Source organism: Phyllostomus discolor, chromosome X (assembly GCF_004126475.2).
Source record: "Phyllostomus discolor isolate MPI-MPIP mPhyDis1 chromosome X, mPhyDis1.pri.v3, whole genome shotgun sequence".
Lineage (NCBI taxonomy): Eukaryota > Metazoa > Chordata > Mammalia > Chiroptera > Phyllostomidae > Phyllostomus > Phyllostomus discolor.
Window position 1 is genome coordinate 26,820,793 of NC_050198.1, and position 17,679 is coordinate 26,838,471.

Below are 17,679 nucleotides of genomic sequence, written 5' to 3' on the forward strand. Positions count from 1 at the left end.
GTATCCTTTTAATATCTCTAAGATAAGTAGGACTGTTATCATTCCCATTTAACAGATAAGAAAGATGAATTAAAAAACTGTTAAATAATCCATCCAAGGTCAGGAAAGATTCAAAGACCTAGGATTCAAAATCAGACAATCTGGCTCTAGAATCTGTGTGCTTTTCCATTACACTATTCTGCTTCATTACATGGCGAGGCTCTCATTTCAGTGGCTGTGTTTCTAAAATGAGGTTTTCCCCACAAACTTTCAGTGTGATAAATAGTATAAATAATACTCTAAGCAAGAAGTACTTCACCTGAGGCTTTTTCAATGATAAATTGGGCAAGGAAACCAAACAACTTAGATAAGAAAATGATAAAGGAGAGAAATAAGGAATACTTTCCAGTTGAACTCATAAATAAGCTGCAAAGACACTGGAACACAGCTGGATATTGCCATTGGAAAATGAAATAATCAAACATGGACAGATTTCACTAGAGTTGCAGAAACTTTTGTATTCTTTTCTCACTAGGCATTTTGCCAGTTTGCTCCTAAGGAGAGCAGGTCATATCTTCTGCTGAACTTTCAGACTCTGTACATACTAATATAAACTGGAACTGAGAAACATTAATCAATGTAAACATTTGCCTTGCAGGCTCCAATGAAAAACTTGGCTCCAATTTTCATTGTAACTATAGATCCATACAGAAACCTGTGGCTAGGAACCTGTTTAGTTCATCCTTGTAAGGGAAGCCAGTTCCCAGCACCTGAAACCTTTGCAAAAAAATAACTATCAGTCATTTACTGCTGCATAACAAAACTACTCCAATATGTGATGATTTTAAACAACAAATTTTATTACTTTTAATGATTCCATGGTTTGGTTGGGTGGCTATTATGTTAGTTTTGCCTGGAATCATTTATGCAACTGTATGATAGACTGGTGAGAACTGAGATTTGTTAAAAAAGCTGGGAGAACTGAGCTTCTCTCTCCAAATGGTTTTTCATCTCAGACTTCAGACTTTTTGCAACATGATTATCTCAGGTTTCAGAGAGAGAGAGGAGAGAGAGGGAGGGAGGGAGAGGAGAGAGAGGAGAGAGAGAGAGAGAGGGAGAGAGAGAGAGAGAGAGAGAGATTGAGAGAGAGAAAGCTGTAAGAACTCATAGGGCTTTAGTCCAGAACTTGGGAAGCATCACTTCTGTCTTGTTATATTGGCCCAAGAAAGTTAAAAAGCCAAACTTCATTCAGTGTTAGAGGAGACTGCAGAAGTCCATGAATTCATGATGTCTATGATTAATTGGAGGTTATTTTATAACAATCTAACACTCAGGACTTTTTAAAGCCAGACCAGCTTTTCTCTTCTATGATTGACTAGGGTAGCAGCAGGTTAAGGCAGAGGAGAAATTAGCATTTATTGCTGAGGTCCCCTTCCAGAAATAGTCATCATACCAAAGGAAATATAATAAATATAATTATTTATTGTTGTCCTTTATTATAAATGATTCTCAGTGCATCTAAGTGACTCTAAGATAGTCACAACCATAAGAGGGTGAGTCAGTGCAGATGTTACCCCAAGATTCACTGGAGTATTTCTGGCTTAAATTTGTTTAGGGCTGAGAGGAGGTAGGGAGGTTGAGAAGAATGTATGGTTGCCAAAGAGCTGTCATATCCTAAAATCTGGGTTAACAAAATAAATACCCATGTAGAAAGGTAGGATGGAATTTCTACAAAAATATTAATTAAATCTTTGTTCAGAAGCAAAGTTAGCAAAAATTCCAGTGATTAAAGATTGGTGCTTCCCAGTCCTTTACTAAGATATGCTGAAGAGGAGGCAGCATGATAAAGAAAGGGGAAGAGGAGAGAGGAGAGGAGAAGAGAGGAGAGAAGAAGAGAGGAGAGAAAAGGAGAGTGGAGGGGAAGGGAGGGAAGGGGAAGGGAGGAGGAGTGTGGTGTTGTGGTGTGTGTGTGTATTGGGGTACAGATGACAACAGATCTACTAGGACAAATGCTCCTCTTCTGGGGTTTTAAATTTTTTAAAATGTTGAATTTATTAGGGTGACAGTGGTTAATAGAATTACCCATTAGTTAATAGTAGATGTCAGATGCACAATTCTATAATACATCATCTTTATGTTGTACTGTGTGTTCACCACCCCAAGTTAAGTCTCCTTCCATCACCATTTATCCCACTTAATAGCAACTTCTACCTCCCCCTTTCCCCCTTTTCCCCTTTCCCTCTGGTAATCCCCATACTGTTGTGTGTCTACAAGTTCTTTTTCTTTTCTTAATCCCCTCATCTTTTTCACCCAGCTTACCAAATCTCCTCCATTCTGACAGCTGTCAGTCTGTGCTCTGTATCTATGAGTGTATTTCTATTGGGTTTGTTAGTGTATTTTGTTCATTAGTTTCCACATATACATGAAATCATATGGTACTTATCTTTCTCTAGCTGGCTTATTTCACTTAGCATAATGCTCTCCAGGTCTATCCATGTTGTCATAAAGGATAAGATTTCCTTCTATGGCCAAGTAGTATTCCATTGTGTAAATGTCCCATAGTTGTTTTATCCATTCAGCTATTGATGGACACTTGGGTTGCTTTCATATTGTAAATAATTCTGCAATGAACATAAGGTTGTATATATTCTTTTGAAGTAGAGTTTATCAAAGAAGTTTTAGGCTTTTGTTTTAAAATCTGTATGGTTTTTGTTTTTTAACTAGTCTTAACATTAATCTTTATTAGAATCATCTCTAAATTTTTAATCTATTTTAATTACTTTTATTTTTTCTCCTTGTTCTTATATTTTCAACATTAGCTATATTTCCCTAAATTTTTACTTGCATTTAGTTTTTAATTTTCTCTCCTTTTCTTTATTTATTAACTTTACTAATTGTGTTCTTAAGAGTTTGTTAAATTGTAGCTACAGGGGTGGTAACATTAGTGAAAGCCAATTCCACAGTTAAAAGAGGATATTGTACTGGATTTGTGTATGTGTGTGCATGTTTCTGCATCTATGCTTTCTACCCCTGAAGCCTTAAAAAGTTGCAAGGAATCTACTCATCTATCTGGGCCTGCATGTAAAACAGTTACCCAAGAGAAATGAGAATCTCAGGCTTATGTAATACATAGTGTAAATGTTGTATGCATAGTCTACACAAGAGAAAGCTTAACTGTAAGTAAGGAAATTAACTTTAAAACCTCATTTGGAACCAATGAGGAAAGGCTGCTGTTGCATTTCAGAGCTGCCATAACAGAGTATTACAAAGTAGGTTAGTGTGTATCACAACTTTCTGTAACACCTTGGCAAAAATGTGAGCCAAAAATAATCTATCCAATCAAATTATACTTAAAATATAAAAGAATAAAAACAGCAGGGAAATTATAGAAAAAAGTTTTAATGAATTTTTAATATATTTAACAGTAGAAACATGCCTAACACATATAGGGAAGAAAGCACAAAATAGAATGTAAAAATGCCTATAATAATAATGAAGCTATAATATAATATGTATGGAAGTCTAGCAGTGCCACATTTCTATCACTGCAGCTTTATCACTTCATTTTGTTATATCTGAATCCATATACCAATATATGTGTCTTTTTTGAGTGCAGCAGAAAAGAAGTACAAAAGAGTTAAAATCTCCCCAGAAAATGCCCTCAATAAAATATTGTTGGTAGTTGGTGAATAAATACTTCAGATGCCTCTATCCTTGGAGAGACAGCTCTGAGGTATGTGTATTAAAATCCTTCCCAGAAATTCTTCACAATATTAAGGTCTAGTCACCCACAAAAATAGTTAGCATAATACTCCCTTTATTAGTTGCTTTGTCTTTTCTTTGTACTTCCTTACATTTTTAACAGTATTTCTTGCCCTTCACAAATAAAGAAGTTATGCTTCAATCATTATTTTATGGTTTGCCTCTGAGGGAAACCAAATGAAGACAATATAAGTAGTCAAAATTGACTGAGGGAAGAAAAAATAAAGTATTGAACATATCTAATGGTTTCATCTGTAACTGATGGGAATCCAAGGAGATAATTTAAAGTTACAAATAAACAAGCATGATTAAACAAAATTGGTAAATGAAATATATAATATAACCAAATAAAATTGAATGGTAAAAGTGAAGCAAAGAAACTAAAAGGAAGAAAGAATTTTCTAAGTTTATCATTGTTCAGATAACAGATACTGGTTAAGGAATGGAAGATTCAGGATATTATGTAAATTTACAGTTTTAAAATAAAAGTGGCAAAGTAAAGCCTCCCAAAATTTATCCTCCATAAAAGCAATGAGAAAACTTGAAAATTATCAGAATCAGCTTTTCAAAACTGGAAATTAACTAAAAGCTTGCAACATCCTGGGAATGTTTATTAAAAAAAAAAAACAGCTGGCAAATCTTGGTAACAACAGCAAGCTTTGGGGCATTTTTAACTTGTCCTGGTCCCCTTCTTTGCTTTCTAGAAGCATGGTGGCCTTTAAATATAACAACTCACATTGGTAGCTACATGAGAGAGCAGAATAGGGCTGAAACTCTTTCAAAGCATAATTCACCAAAATTGTCAATTTGTGACGTGACTGGTGGTTCCTTAGAAAACCATATTGGCTGTTTGCATCTTATGTGACTTTAAGCTTGCCCACTGTGAAAAGCCTAATCCCTTAATGACATTTATCAAAAAGCAATTACAACCTATTGCTGAACTTCATGGCTACCTGAAGGAATGGATAACAGTTGAGGTGAACAATAAACTAACCAAAAAACTTAAAAGCAAAAATTGGAGAAAGAAATTCTGTAGGGGCTTTCAAAAGTTCTGATACATGCCAGGAAATGTATAAGTTCAGACACATGCCTAAGATTGTTTACATATGCAGTGTTGTGCAATGGGCAGAAAGGATCTGAGAAGGACCGAAGCTATTACCTCTTGCTGACCTTGAGGTGCTGTGCACATGGAAAGTGGAGGCCAAGGCTACTTTTTGTCTCTAGATTTCCTTATTCTGGACTTACAAATCAATGTATTCATTAAATATGTGGTCATTTTTGACTAGCTTCATTTACTTAACATGTCTTCAGGGTTCATCCATGTTGTAGCATGTATAAATAATTCATTCATTTTTATGGCTGAATAATATTCCATTGTGTGAATATGCCACTTTTTGTTAATCCATTTGCTAGTTGATGAATAGTTAGGTTGTTTTCGACTCTTGTATATTATAAACAATGTTGCTATGAACATTCATTTGCCAGTATTCATGTGAACAAGTTTTCATTTCTATTGGATGTATTCCTAGGAGCAGAATCGCTGGATCATTTGATACTTTTCTATTTAATCACTTGAGAAATTACCAGAGTGTTTTTAAAGGTGACTGCATCATTTTACATTCCCACTAGTAGTGTAAGAGGGTTCTTTTTGGGAACTGCCCTGCCTGGTTTCAGGAAGCTGTAACCACCCATGGCTAAGGCTGAGTGAGAGACCTCCAGACCAGGAGACACTAAGGAGACAAGCTTATCTCCCTGCCAGGGAGGAGTGCTGCCTGCTTCTTGCCTGGCCCTCATTGCTTGGTCAGTTAGCCAATGGTGGGTAAGATTCCTCAGAGGAAGATGCCCAAGACAGGCACGAGCACGTGGGAAGGCCCTCAGGGAAGGACTTGGGGAGCTGTGGAAAATGGGGGTGATTGACCCCCCACCCCTTGGCTTTGACAAAGCCTGAGTCCTAATTCTGCCTTTGAGAAGTCTCAAACCTCTCAGCTGCCTTGTCTCCCTGTCTCAAGCCTGTAACAATGACAAGCGGTGGTGCAGCCCTATGCTGGGGACAGCGGACTTCCTGGGGTAATGAGGCCTGAAAAAAGGATATATAAAATCCTGTGAAAACTGCTTTGCTGAGGATGCTCTTAATTAGATTATGAAGGCCCAGGCAGGAAATGAATTTAGTCCCTTAAGTTCTGTAGTTTTTTAGGTGATAAGACCCCGACTCAGTGTGAACCCTTTTTAGCTCTTTGAATGTTATCTATTTGTTTGATCCTCACTGCTAGACAATGGTTAATAAGCTGTATCTGTATTCCTACCCAAAACTACCTAATAAAAGCCTGTTCAGGTAGCAGCATGGGGTGTTCTTCTTTGAGAGAGTGGCCAGGCCACTACGAGGCACCCTCCCCTTGAGAGGGTAGCTGTGTTGTCTCTATTCCTCCACAGGACTCGGTAGTCCGTGTGTATTTCTCTCGTATCTCGACCATCTGCAGCACTGAGGGTACTGTGGGCTGGTATCTGCGTCAGGTTCTGATTGCTCCCAATCCTGGATAATACTTGTTATTATCTACCTTTTTAATCTTAGTCATACAAGTATGTGCGAAGTAATTTTTGATTTGAATTTACCTGATGGCTAATTCTGTTGTATATCTTCTCATGAGCTTGTTGTCCATTTGTTTGTCTTTCTCGGACCCTTTATTATTTCTTGTAAGACAGATCTTTTATAGATGAATTCTCTTAGGTTTTACTTCTCTGGAAAAGACTTAATTTCTTTTACTTTTTGAAGAATAGTTTTGCCATGTATAAAATTCTTGGTTGATGGGTCTTCCCCCCACATTGAATATGTTATCCTAATGCCTCTTGAGCTTTCTAGTTTCTGATGAGAAATCAGCTGTTATTCTTATTGTGGATCCCTTGTATGTGATGCATCATTTCTTTCTTGCTACATTCTAGATTCTCTGTCTTTGGCTTTTGTCAGTTTGATCATGATGCATCTCAGTGTGGACATCCTTGAGTTTTCTTAGTTGGAATTTGTTGAGCTTTTTGATATGTAGATTGATGTTTTTTCATCAAATTTGTAAACTTTTTGACTATTACTTACTCCAATATTTTTTCTATTCTTTCTTTCTGGGGCTGCTATTATGTGTATATGGGTATGATTGATGGTATCCCAGGTCTCTGAGACTCTCTTTATTTTTTATTTTTCTTTATTATTTTTTCTTTACATACCTCAGACAGCATAATACCAACTGACCTATTTTCAAGTTTGCTGATTCTTTCTCTTACTTGATCAGATCTGATGTTTAGACACTTTAGAAAATATCTTTTTTTATGCTTTAGTAATTATGCACTTTGACTCCAGAATTTCTACTTGGTTCTTTCTTATAATTTCTATCTTTTTATTGGTATTCTCTATATAATGAGACATCACTTCCATAATTTTATTTTAGTTCTTTAAGGTATGGCTTCCCTTAGCTCTTTGAACATACTTAAAATAGCTAAGTTAGAGTCTTCAATAAGTTTAATACACGGATTTCCTCAAAAAACATTTTCTATGGATTGATTTTTCCCTGTATAGTGTTTTTGGTCATATTTTTTTTTGTTTCTTTGCATGTCTTATAATTTATTTTGTTGAAAACAGGACATTTTAAGTAATATAATAAGGTAACTCTGAAAATCAGAATATTTTCTTTCTCTAGTGTTTGTTGTTTGCTTTTAGGTTTTTTTTTTTTTAATGAGTTTTCTGAACTAATTCTGCAAAAATCTCTGTCTTTGTCATGTGTGGTCATTGAAGTCTCTACTTGATTACCTGAATAGTCAGCTAGTGATTACACAGAGATTCTCTTAAATCCTCATGATCAGTAAATCTCTCCCAGTCTTTGCTGAGGAGCTCTGTGTATGTTTCAACGTATACTCTCAAAACTTAGCCAGACAGTTTAAAACACTGGCTCATACACTTTGGATAAATTATATAGTATTTAACGCATATCTCATTAAAGCTGTTAAAAAACAAGAAGAAATACTAAAGGCAGTCTTTTAGGCTCAAATGAAAAGATAATCGACAGTAACTTGACTCCACATGAAGAAATACAGACGGCCAATAAGTATTCAAGTATCCAACTTTTCTTACCATCACAATGCTGTCTATACACTTTTATGGAAAACTTTCTATATGCTGAGTCCCATGTTGATGAGACCAGCAATCTCTACCCCTTTGTAGATTTTATACCAGAGAAAAGGACAAACATGAACATATTCTTTCTCTTGTGGTGAATGTTAAAATAAGAGATGGGTAGGTCACTGAAAATTATCAGTCTCAGGCTGGAGCCTTTCCATGAATCAGTTCTTTGACCCATGATACTCCCGTGAGGCAGGGACTGTTGACTTCTCTGGAACTCATTTTTTCTATTAGTGAAATGAACTGAAGAGATTTGTTTCAGATATTAATTAAACAGAGGGAAAGGCTTTATTTTTAATACAAAATAGGCTAATCCCCAAATTCCAGTAAGTTAATTATTATGTCACATCAATTCAGTGGAACAGTATGCAAACATTCGTTATGCAATTATTAAGACTATGTTAAAACATGATGTAGAGCACTTTACTGGTATTCTGACATATTAAATGAAAGAACAATACAGAATTTCATTTTTCCTATGTTTATTGCCTTGTAATATATATAAAATTGTGTAAAAATAAAATATTACAGTTATAAAGTTATTACTGATATAAAAATAGAAATCTTCCTGAAAATATGAAGAATCCACATAGTGAAAGACTTGAAAAGTTATAAATACATAAACAAAATTTAGTATTATGACAAAAATATATACATTTTTCATATTAATAAATGTAAATGGACAAATTTCCTTAATTAAAGGAGATCTAGGTTGGTTCATATAATATATTTGTATGCATAAAAATTAGTCATCCTGAAAAGTTAAAAATAAAAATTAATAGTAAATATATACAGGCATATGGAAGGTTTATGGAAACTGTGTGAAGCAATCCTATTGGCACCATTTTTTTCAATAGCACTTACTCACTTTATTCACTATTATTATATTTGTTATGATCTGTGACCAGTGATTTTTAATGTTGCTATTATAATTGTTTTGGGGCACCATAAACTGAATTAATATAAGATGGTGAATTTAATTGATAAAGGTTGTGTGTATTCTGACTACTCCACAAACCAGCCATTTTCCCATGTCTCTCTCTCTGCTTGCATATCTCTATTTTCTGACACACAACCATATTAAAATTAGATTATATAAGAACATTACAATGCACTCTATGTGTTTAAATGAAAGAAAGAGTCACATGCTTCTCACTTAAAATCATTAGCTATGGTACTAAGCTTAGTATGAAAAGCATATTGAAATATAAGATAGGCTGAAAGCTATGGCTCCTGGACCAAACAGTTTGCCAAACTGTGAATGCAAAGAAAAAATTATTTGAGAAAATTAAAAGTGCTACTCCAGTGAACACATGAATGACAAGAAAGTCAAACAGCCTTATTGTTGATATGGAGAAAGTTTTAGTGGTCTGGATAGAAGATCAAACCAGCCACAACATTCCCATAAGCCCTGGCCTAATGTAGAGAAAGGCCCTGTCTCATTTCAATGCTATGAAGGTTCATAGAGGTGAGGAAGCTCCAGAAGAAAAGTTGGAAGATAGCAGAGGTTGGTTCATGAACTTCAAGGAAAGAAGCTGTCCCCATAACATAAATGTGGAAAGTGAAACAGCAAGTACTAATAATAGAAACTATAGAAAGTTATCCAGAAGATCTAGATAATGAAGATGGATACACTAAACAACAGATTTTTGGTGCAGACAAAGAAACCTTATATTGGACATAGATTCCATCTAAGGCTTTCATAGCTACAGAAGGGAAGTCAATGTCTAATTTCAAAGCTTCAAAGGACAGGCTGACTCTCTTGTTAGGGCCTAATGCAGCTGGTGACTTTAAGTTGAAGCCAGTGCTTATTTACCATTCTGAAAATCCTAGGGCCCTTAACAATTAGGTTAAATATACTCTGCCTATTCTCTGTAAATGGAAGAACAAAGCCTGGATGACAGCACACCTGTTTACAACATGGTTTACTGAATATTTTAAGCCCACTGTTGAGACCTACTGCTAAGAAAAAAAGGATTCCTTTCAAAATATTAATGCTCATTGACAGCGTATTTGGTCACTCAAGAGCACTGACAGATGTAGAACAAGATTACTGTTGTTTTTGTTCCTGCTAACACAGTATGCTTCTGCATCCCATGAGTTGAGAAATAATTTTGACTTTTAAGTCTTATTATTTAAGAAATACATTTCATAAGAGTATAGCTGCCATAGATGGATCTGGGTAAAATAAATAGAAAGCCTTCTGGAATGGATCCACCATTCTAGATGCTATTAAAAGCATTAATGGGAAAAAAGTCAAAATGTCAACATTAATATGAATTTGGAAGAAGTTGATTCCAGTTCTCATGAGTGATGTTAAGGGATTCAAGACTTCAATGTAGGAGGTAACAGCAGATGTGGTAGAAAGAGCAAGAAAACTAGAATTATAAGTGGAGCCTGAAGATGTGACTAAATTTTTGCAATCTCATGATAAGTCATCAATAATGAATAAGGAGTTGCTTCTTATTTCCAGGAGTTGCTCTCCTGGGAATGATGAGGCTGGAAATGTTGCCTGCTGGCCTGTCAGAAAGAGGCATCACCCAGTGGCTACATCGTTGCTTCTTACATGCTGGGCAAAAGACCATGTGGTCCACTATAATAGCTTGGGAGTTACCTGTTACCTTAGCAGAGGTACAAGAAGTTTGTAAGACCTGTGTTATCTGTTTGAAAGTGCATCTCTGGAGGCCTGTGGGGACTACCAGGAAGGTGGTTCAAGGATGAGTACCACTGACCCTGTGGAAGGCTGATGAAATCAGACCCCTGCTTAGTTCAGAGGGGTATAACTATGCAATCACATTTGTGGACATGGCTACTGGACTTTTAGCTGCTTACCCACATGCCACCCAGATCAGAAAGTGGTAATGGCTGCATTAGGGCATTTATGTTTTACTTATGGGTGACCCTTGATTATTGAAAGCAATCGGGGAACACATTTTACTGGGAACTTGTTGCAACAATGGTCACAAGACCTGCAGATTGACTAGAAGCTCCATGTGGTCTATAACCCTCAAGCTGCTGGAATGATTGGATGGTATTATGGTCTCTCAAAGCAGATCCTGTGAGCCACAGCTGCCATCCCTATGCTGTGGTGAGGTGGGGGGAAGCGTTGGACAAAATGCTTATGGACTGTCCTCCGGACTCTAAATGAGACGAGTCAGAAGAGGGGTCCAGCTCCAGTGGAAGCCTTACTCCACCAAACTGCTGCTGCAATTCAGCTGCTGGTACAGACTAAGGATGCTTTGCTGAAACCAGGCATGGGAAAACAAGGAAACATTTTCTTGCCAGCACCTGAGGGCCTAGAGTGAGGGCAGACAGCCACTTGGACACACCCTTGGGAAATAAAAGCTCCTCACATGTGTTGGGTGGCTCTTGTTCCCTCTTGGGTACAAGGGATGGAGAGAAACTTGCAAATAGTGCCCTGGGTGATTGGGACATGGTTTCCAGTCTTAAAGGTGACATGCTCAGGGCCAGCAGACCATAAAATGCTTCTCCATGGCACCTTTGTGATATCTTTATATTTCCTTACGAGTTTTCCATTGTCATTGCAAATAGATGCTGAACCCTTAGTTGAGCTGAGAAAAAATATGGTATTCATGTTCAGGAAGGCTGTTTCTGCCAGTCACCATTTTGTTGATGAACCAGAAACTTGAGGGTCATGCTTGAGGGTCATGATTTGCCATTGTTAGTTTCAACAACTGCTTTGTCTTTTCACCTCTAGGGTGCATAGTAACACAGTAGCGGACTGGGGGGTACATACTTATGCCTCAGTGGCTAACCAATCTGCATGCTGGGTCTGCACTAAAATCCCCCTGAGCACATTGGCAGGCCTCCCATGGTGTATCTCTCCAATTTATGTCTCCAATTGGACTTGGTTATAGCACCAGTGGAACAGTGCACATCCCTTATGGAATGTGACCTGCACTGACATCTCAACAAGGTAGAAGCTGCAGTATGACTGTCCCAGGCTGTTGGTTGGCTACTCCATATGGGATGGCTCAGGGTGGCTTACAGCTGAGGTCATGGAACTGGCTGGACCAGCTCTCCTTTGCATTGAGAACCCCAAAGGACAAACCCAGGTGGGTTGGACTCTGACTGGTCTGTATCAGATGCATACTCTAGAGCATTCCTGGGAGGTGTGGGATGATGCATTAGCTGCAGATCCTACTGGAGCCCTCTGGGTGTGTGGCTCACATGGATGGCCTTACCTGCCTGGGAATTGAACTGGTCATTGTGCTTGGGGATGGTCCTATTTGCCTGCTCAGAAAACTTGTAAGCTAGACAACAAATTGGGAAGCATTTAAAGCATGACACCAGGTCAAGCATACTCCCTGGTGGTATTATCCATTAGCTGTTTTTCTTCTTAAGCTGCTTCTGTAGTCACTGAGATTGAGATAACTGCTTTGGCTTTGCACACTGCTCATGCATTGAAAGCAGTACATGATTCCTTAAGCCTCTTAAATGAGGAAGTATATCAATTAAGAAAAGTAGCTTTGCAAAATTGCATGGCCTTAGACATGTTCAGTGCATCACAAGGTGGGGTGTATTCCCTGGTAGGGGCTGAATGCTGTATGTACATTCTAGATGTCCATCACTATGTTTGTCAAGCTCTACAAACATTAGCTTCTGAGGCCCTTTCTATCAAACACCTGGTAGGTGATCTCCTGCAGGAATGGTGGGCATCCCTAACCACTTAATGGAGATCAGTCCTTGCTGTTTTGGATAGTAGCACTTGTGTTCTCATTGTGTGCTGTTGCAGTTTGTACTGTTGTTGTGGCATTTGGGTGCAAGACTCAAGACACCCTCATGTAGATTGTGTGCTGAGGAACTCTGAAGGGGTGGATTGTAGGGAAAATGGACTGAGTCAGGCTCCGTCACCCAGATGCCCAGGCTCCCTCACCCAGATTCCCAGGCTCCCTCTCCAGATGCCCAGAGAAACACTATTCTCATAACCTTGAGAATGGGCCCACATGTGCAGGATCATGATTTGTTATATAATATCTTAGCACCCTGCCAGCTCTGTGTGCATTTAGTATATGAGGAAGTTAGGACTTCCCATGGTGCAACATGCAGCTCTCAGTGTGTGTGGATTATCCCACCCTTCAATAAAAGCATGCCAGTCATTCTCATGGCTCTGAATTTTCTTCCGTCTGCTGAATCCCATGTGAACCTGCCCATCCTTGAAAGGTTGCAAAACAACTATTGCAGAATGTTAAAAGAGAGCAAAAAAAAAAAAAAACTATCTTTGGCCACCATTTCATGGATGCCGGGCAAGGGACAGCATTTGTGGGAGCCAGGCAGAGAAGAGCAGAAGAGCCGTCGGAAGATGTGTGGATTTAAACCACCACGTCCCTAATTCAAGATCTCAAAATGCAATGTGATGCCTGTCCATTTTGGAAACAACAGTAACAAGACTGAATTGGAACAAACTTTTGTCTATTAGGGGATACTACAAAGTGTATGGGTTGCTAGAAACCCTCCTGGCTTTGCTTTTGTTGAATTTGAAGATCCCTGAGATGCAGCCAATGCTGTCTGAGAGCTAGATGGAAGAATACTATGTGGCTGCCCAGTAAGAGTGGAACTGTCGAATGGTGAAAAGAGAAGTCAAAATCATGGTCTACCTCCCTCTTGGGGTCGTTGCCCTTGAGATTATTATCAGAAAAGTCCTCCACCTTGTTGCAGATCTCCAAGATGGAGAATCTTCTCCCACAGCCAGAGCAGGTCCCTTTCTAGAGAGAGAAGAGAAAGATCACTGTCTTGGGAGAGAAACCACAGGCCATCCCATTCTTTCTCTAGGTCTCGTAGCCAATCTAGGTCAAATGAAAGGAAATAGAAGGCCAGTTTTCAAGAGGAGTGGTGTACAGGAAATAACTTCATTTGACAGCAGTATCTACAGAAAATTCAAGTTTTATTTGAGACTTCATAAGCTTGGTGCATTTTTAAGATGTTTCAGCTGTTCACCTTTGTCTTGGAACAGTGACATAACGATGTAATCCTCTATGGTTTGAAATGGATCATATGAGGCATGTAACACCAAGAATTCTTACTTTACAATGTTCCCTTAAGCAAAATTGGTTTTGCTCTGAAGTTTAGTCTTGCATAGACTGATTATAAATCTCTTAACCCTCCCAGCTAAAGTGTGATGTATAGTATTATGGAAACTAAACTGGCAAAAATTGAACTTAACATTCTCTGTAGCTGGGATATAACATGTAGCAGCAGTAGAATAACCAGCCTTCAGAAGCTGCTGTGAACACAAGCCAGCAGGTAAAAATTAAAGCTGCACCCTTAGATTAGAGGCTTAAAAAAAATCAACTAGTCTTTACACTGGGCAGAGTTGGTTAAGTTAGTGTAGAACCTAAGAAGTTTCAAGAAGTTTACCTTTCTTTGTTTCAGGCAAGAAAATTCTTATGTGATTGCTGTATATGGATACATAGCTCTTTGTAACATTATTCATTTGGAAATTTGAGACTTCAAGATACCAGTGTCCTGTCAGTTTAAGGATACATTGTAGAGGTGAACTTTGAGTTACTGTGCAAACGTTTTTTTCATGCTGTCATTTGTAACATATTTTGTGAGAATCCTTGGGATTAAAGTTTTGGTTACAAATTGTTGTTTAACATGAAAGCCTGTTTTTCCTTGAAAAACTAAAATTTGTGAGCTTGGTACTGAGTTCAGGTATAACATTCCTATTGGAAGCCATACTTATATTTTCTTGTAAAGTGCTTCTGAATTAAAGTAATAGCATAACTCTGTAATAGTCAAGCCCACTATTACCATAGTTCATGTCCCTTGGAAAGTAGTTGGTTACACAAATTTTATAAAAAACAAAATTGAGGCCTTTATAGTGAAGGAAATATTTGATTGTCACCTAAGTGACTCTTAGTTCTTAAAACTTTGTGTTTTGTTTTGTTTTGTTTTGTTTTGTTTTGTTTTAGTGGAAGCTAGTTCAAAGTCCATGATACTCAGTGACCAACATTTTCAAGTTTAGCAACCTAGTACACTATAACCCAAAGTTGCCCATTAGAAGGCTTTTAGCATTAGTATGAGAACTTTCCACAAAGCTTTAAAAATTGCTTCCATTTCATATAATTTGAGGTATTGCATGGAAATTCTATATTGATCCATTATGATGTAAAACTTACTATATGCTTCGAATGTAACAGTGCAAACTTGAATATGGAGGCATGAATAACCTTCCTCTTGGAAATCCAGAGGGCTGTAATTTCAAAATTTTGTGCAATTAGACTAAATAATAATACAAAAAGAAACAAGACTAGCTTTGGTGTGTTTAAAACAATGGGGAGCTAAAGTGCAATAACATGAAAATGAGAGAGTAAAGTTTTTAAAATTTCTGAGCTCATTTTATTTTTGTGCATAGAGGTAATAAATGAGGATATTTTTCTATTTTAGTTGTTCATATGTTAAAACCTAATTGCAAAGTCATGAAAGCTAATTTACTTAGCATCAAACTGATATCCACATCTCTATTATTGTCAAGTATTAGTTGATACCCAGCAAGTAAAGGAAAAATAAAGGCCAACTTGTCTTCTGAGTTGTGTTTTACACTATTACCGAACAGCAAGTGGGAGTCCTTCTGCTCACCTGTGGAGGATACCGGCCAGCAGTACCATCCTGGCTGCGGATGTTCATTGAAAACATGCTAAAAGCATACACAGAGACAACCAGGTCCTGTGGGGGAATAGGGACAGAAGGGCCACTCCTCACGTGGGAAGCACCTATGGCCACTGTCTCTCCTGGAGGGTGCTATGACCACTCCCTCTAATGGGGAGCACCCTGTGTCCATACCCAAGCAGATTTTTATTGAGAAAACAGACTTAGTTTGTGGATTCATAGTCTGGCAGAAAAGATCAAAAGATGTAGGCAATTTACAAAGATGGGGACAGAACTCCTGCTGAGATTCCAGGCAAGGTTTGTGGTCTTTAACATATGAAAGAGCTACAGGTTCCAAAAGTTTCCTGCCTGTGCTTTTAAATTCCAAGTTAATAACATCCTCCAGCAAACAGATCTCACAGGATCTTGCATATTCTATGCCCCAGGCCTGATTACCCCAGGAGTCTGCTGTTTCTGGTCTGGGCCGCCCCTGCAGGCAGAAGACAGAGGCAGCCAGGAGACTTGGATTTCTCACATCTAAAAATAAAGACTCAGGTTTTGACAAAGCCAAGGGGGCAGGGGGTTGATGTCAATCACCCCTTCATTTCCACAGAATTTCTTCCTTAGGGCATTCCCATGTGATCGTGTCTGTCTTAGATTCATTCTCTTTCTTAGAGAATTGTTACCCATCATTGACTGCCGATCATGCCAGGGAAATAAGTTTGTCTCCTTAGTGGCTCCTGGTCCAGAGGTCTTTCACTCAGCCTAAATCAAGGGCGGGGGCGGTTACAGCTTCCTGAGACCAGGCAGTGCGTTCCCCAACTTCACACCCACCCTCTAGGCAAAATTCCAGAGGCAAAGGTTTGGTGATAAAGGAAAGGAGTCTTTATTCAAAAGCTATACAATTTTGGAATAACAGTTTAACTCTTTAATTACAGCTTTAATCACCTAAACCTATCAGTTAAGGCTAGACTCTTTAACACCTGAATTTTCCTATCATTCCCCCTGTTAGTTTTTAACTCTCTTATTTCTATAGAGTTAGTTCACAAACTAAAACAACCTAAGACGCAAATGCTACACCATTTTCAAAGAGTGGCAGGCTTCTGCCTCAGCTCATCCCCTCTAGAACAGCCAAAGAATAACCCTTCCACCCTCTGCCAGGCCAGCCTGATTCTAGGCTGTACCCAGAGTTCCTTCCCATCCAAAATACTGTCCATTGGGAAATATAGGCAGCTGCATGTAATCATCCAGGTATTCCTGAGGAAGAAGAGAGCCTGAGAGCCAATCTCTGCCCTCCTTTTATTTTAAATCTCATGGCCCATAATTCCATGTGTGTCAGAGGCATTCAGCTTCTCAGCCAATCCTGTCCTAGACTGTTTACCTTGCTTTAGGAAACCTCCTCCTACATACTCATCCTATTTTTCCTCATTGATCTGATCAGATCTCTCTATATCAGCAGGATAGAGGAAAACAACATCAAGTGTTGTTCAGACCCAGGATGATAATTTTTGGCTCCTGTGGAAGAATGATTTTATACATCATACTCTAACGAATTGCTTATTTGGTTACTTACTGGGTTTCAAGGGCAGTTGGCCTGTATGTCATTGGCATATTCTCTTTTTAAGCATCTGTCCTCAGAATGAAATGAGCATACATAAATAAGCAGCCTTGTTAATCAGATTCAGTCACAAAACAAGTATTTGGAGCCTTGAGATAAAAGACACTGCTTTCTAGCATAGTGTTGTCTGATTGTAGCTTATTTTGTGGTGGACTTTATTTCCATGTTATCTCCCCTGGCCTTTCTTACAGCTGACCTAGTCTGCTACGCTAACTTGTGTAGTTCCAGAGACCAAAACATCACTAGTGTTGTGTGTAGCAGCACAACATTTGTAGCTCTGGGAAAGAAAAGCCAAAACAGGTATTAGATGTAGCTTTTTTTTTTCTGTTCCAAATGAGTATTTAACTGTCCAACTACCCTGAGCTTCAAAGAACATAAAGGGATGGGAGTTGCTGGGAATTTCCTTGGATGAATAGTTTGGATTGTTCTGTAATGAGATTAATTACTTTGTACCCAGGTATAGATGCCACATTTTATTTCTAGAGCCTGGGAAATAACCCTCATATTCATTTTAAAGCTGGCCCGGGTACCCAGAAATTCAATGCTG

General features: G+C 38.2%; 1 long non-coding RNA gene across 1 annotated transcript; it reads left to right on the forward strand.

Annotated features, from left to right (window-relative positions):
- The first annotated feature begins 376 nt into the window (after window positions 1-376).
- Window positions 377-14,168, forward strand: LOC118498486. The gene is made up of 3 exons (XR_004900971.1): window positions 377-387; window positions 3,662-3,664; window positions 14,099-14,168. It is a non-coding gene; the product is annotated as an uncharacterized LOC118498486 (long non-coding RNA).
- The last annotated feature ends 3,511 nt before the right edge of the window (window positions 14,169-17,679 follow it).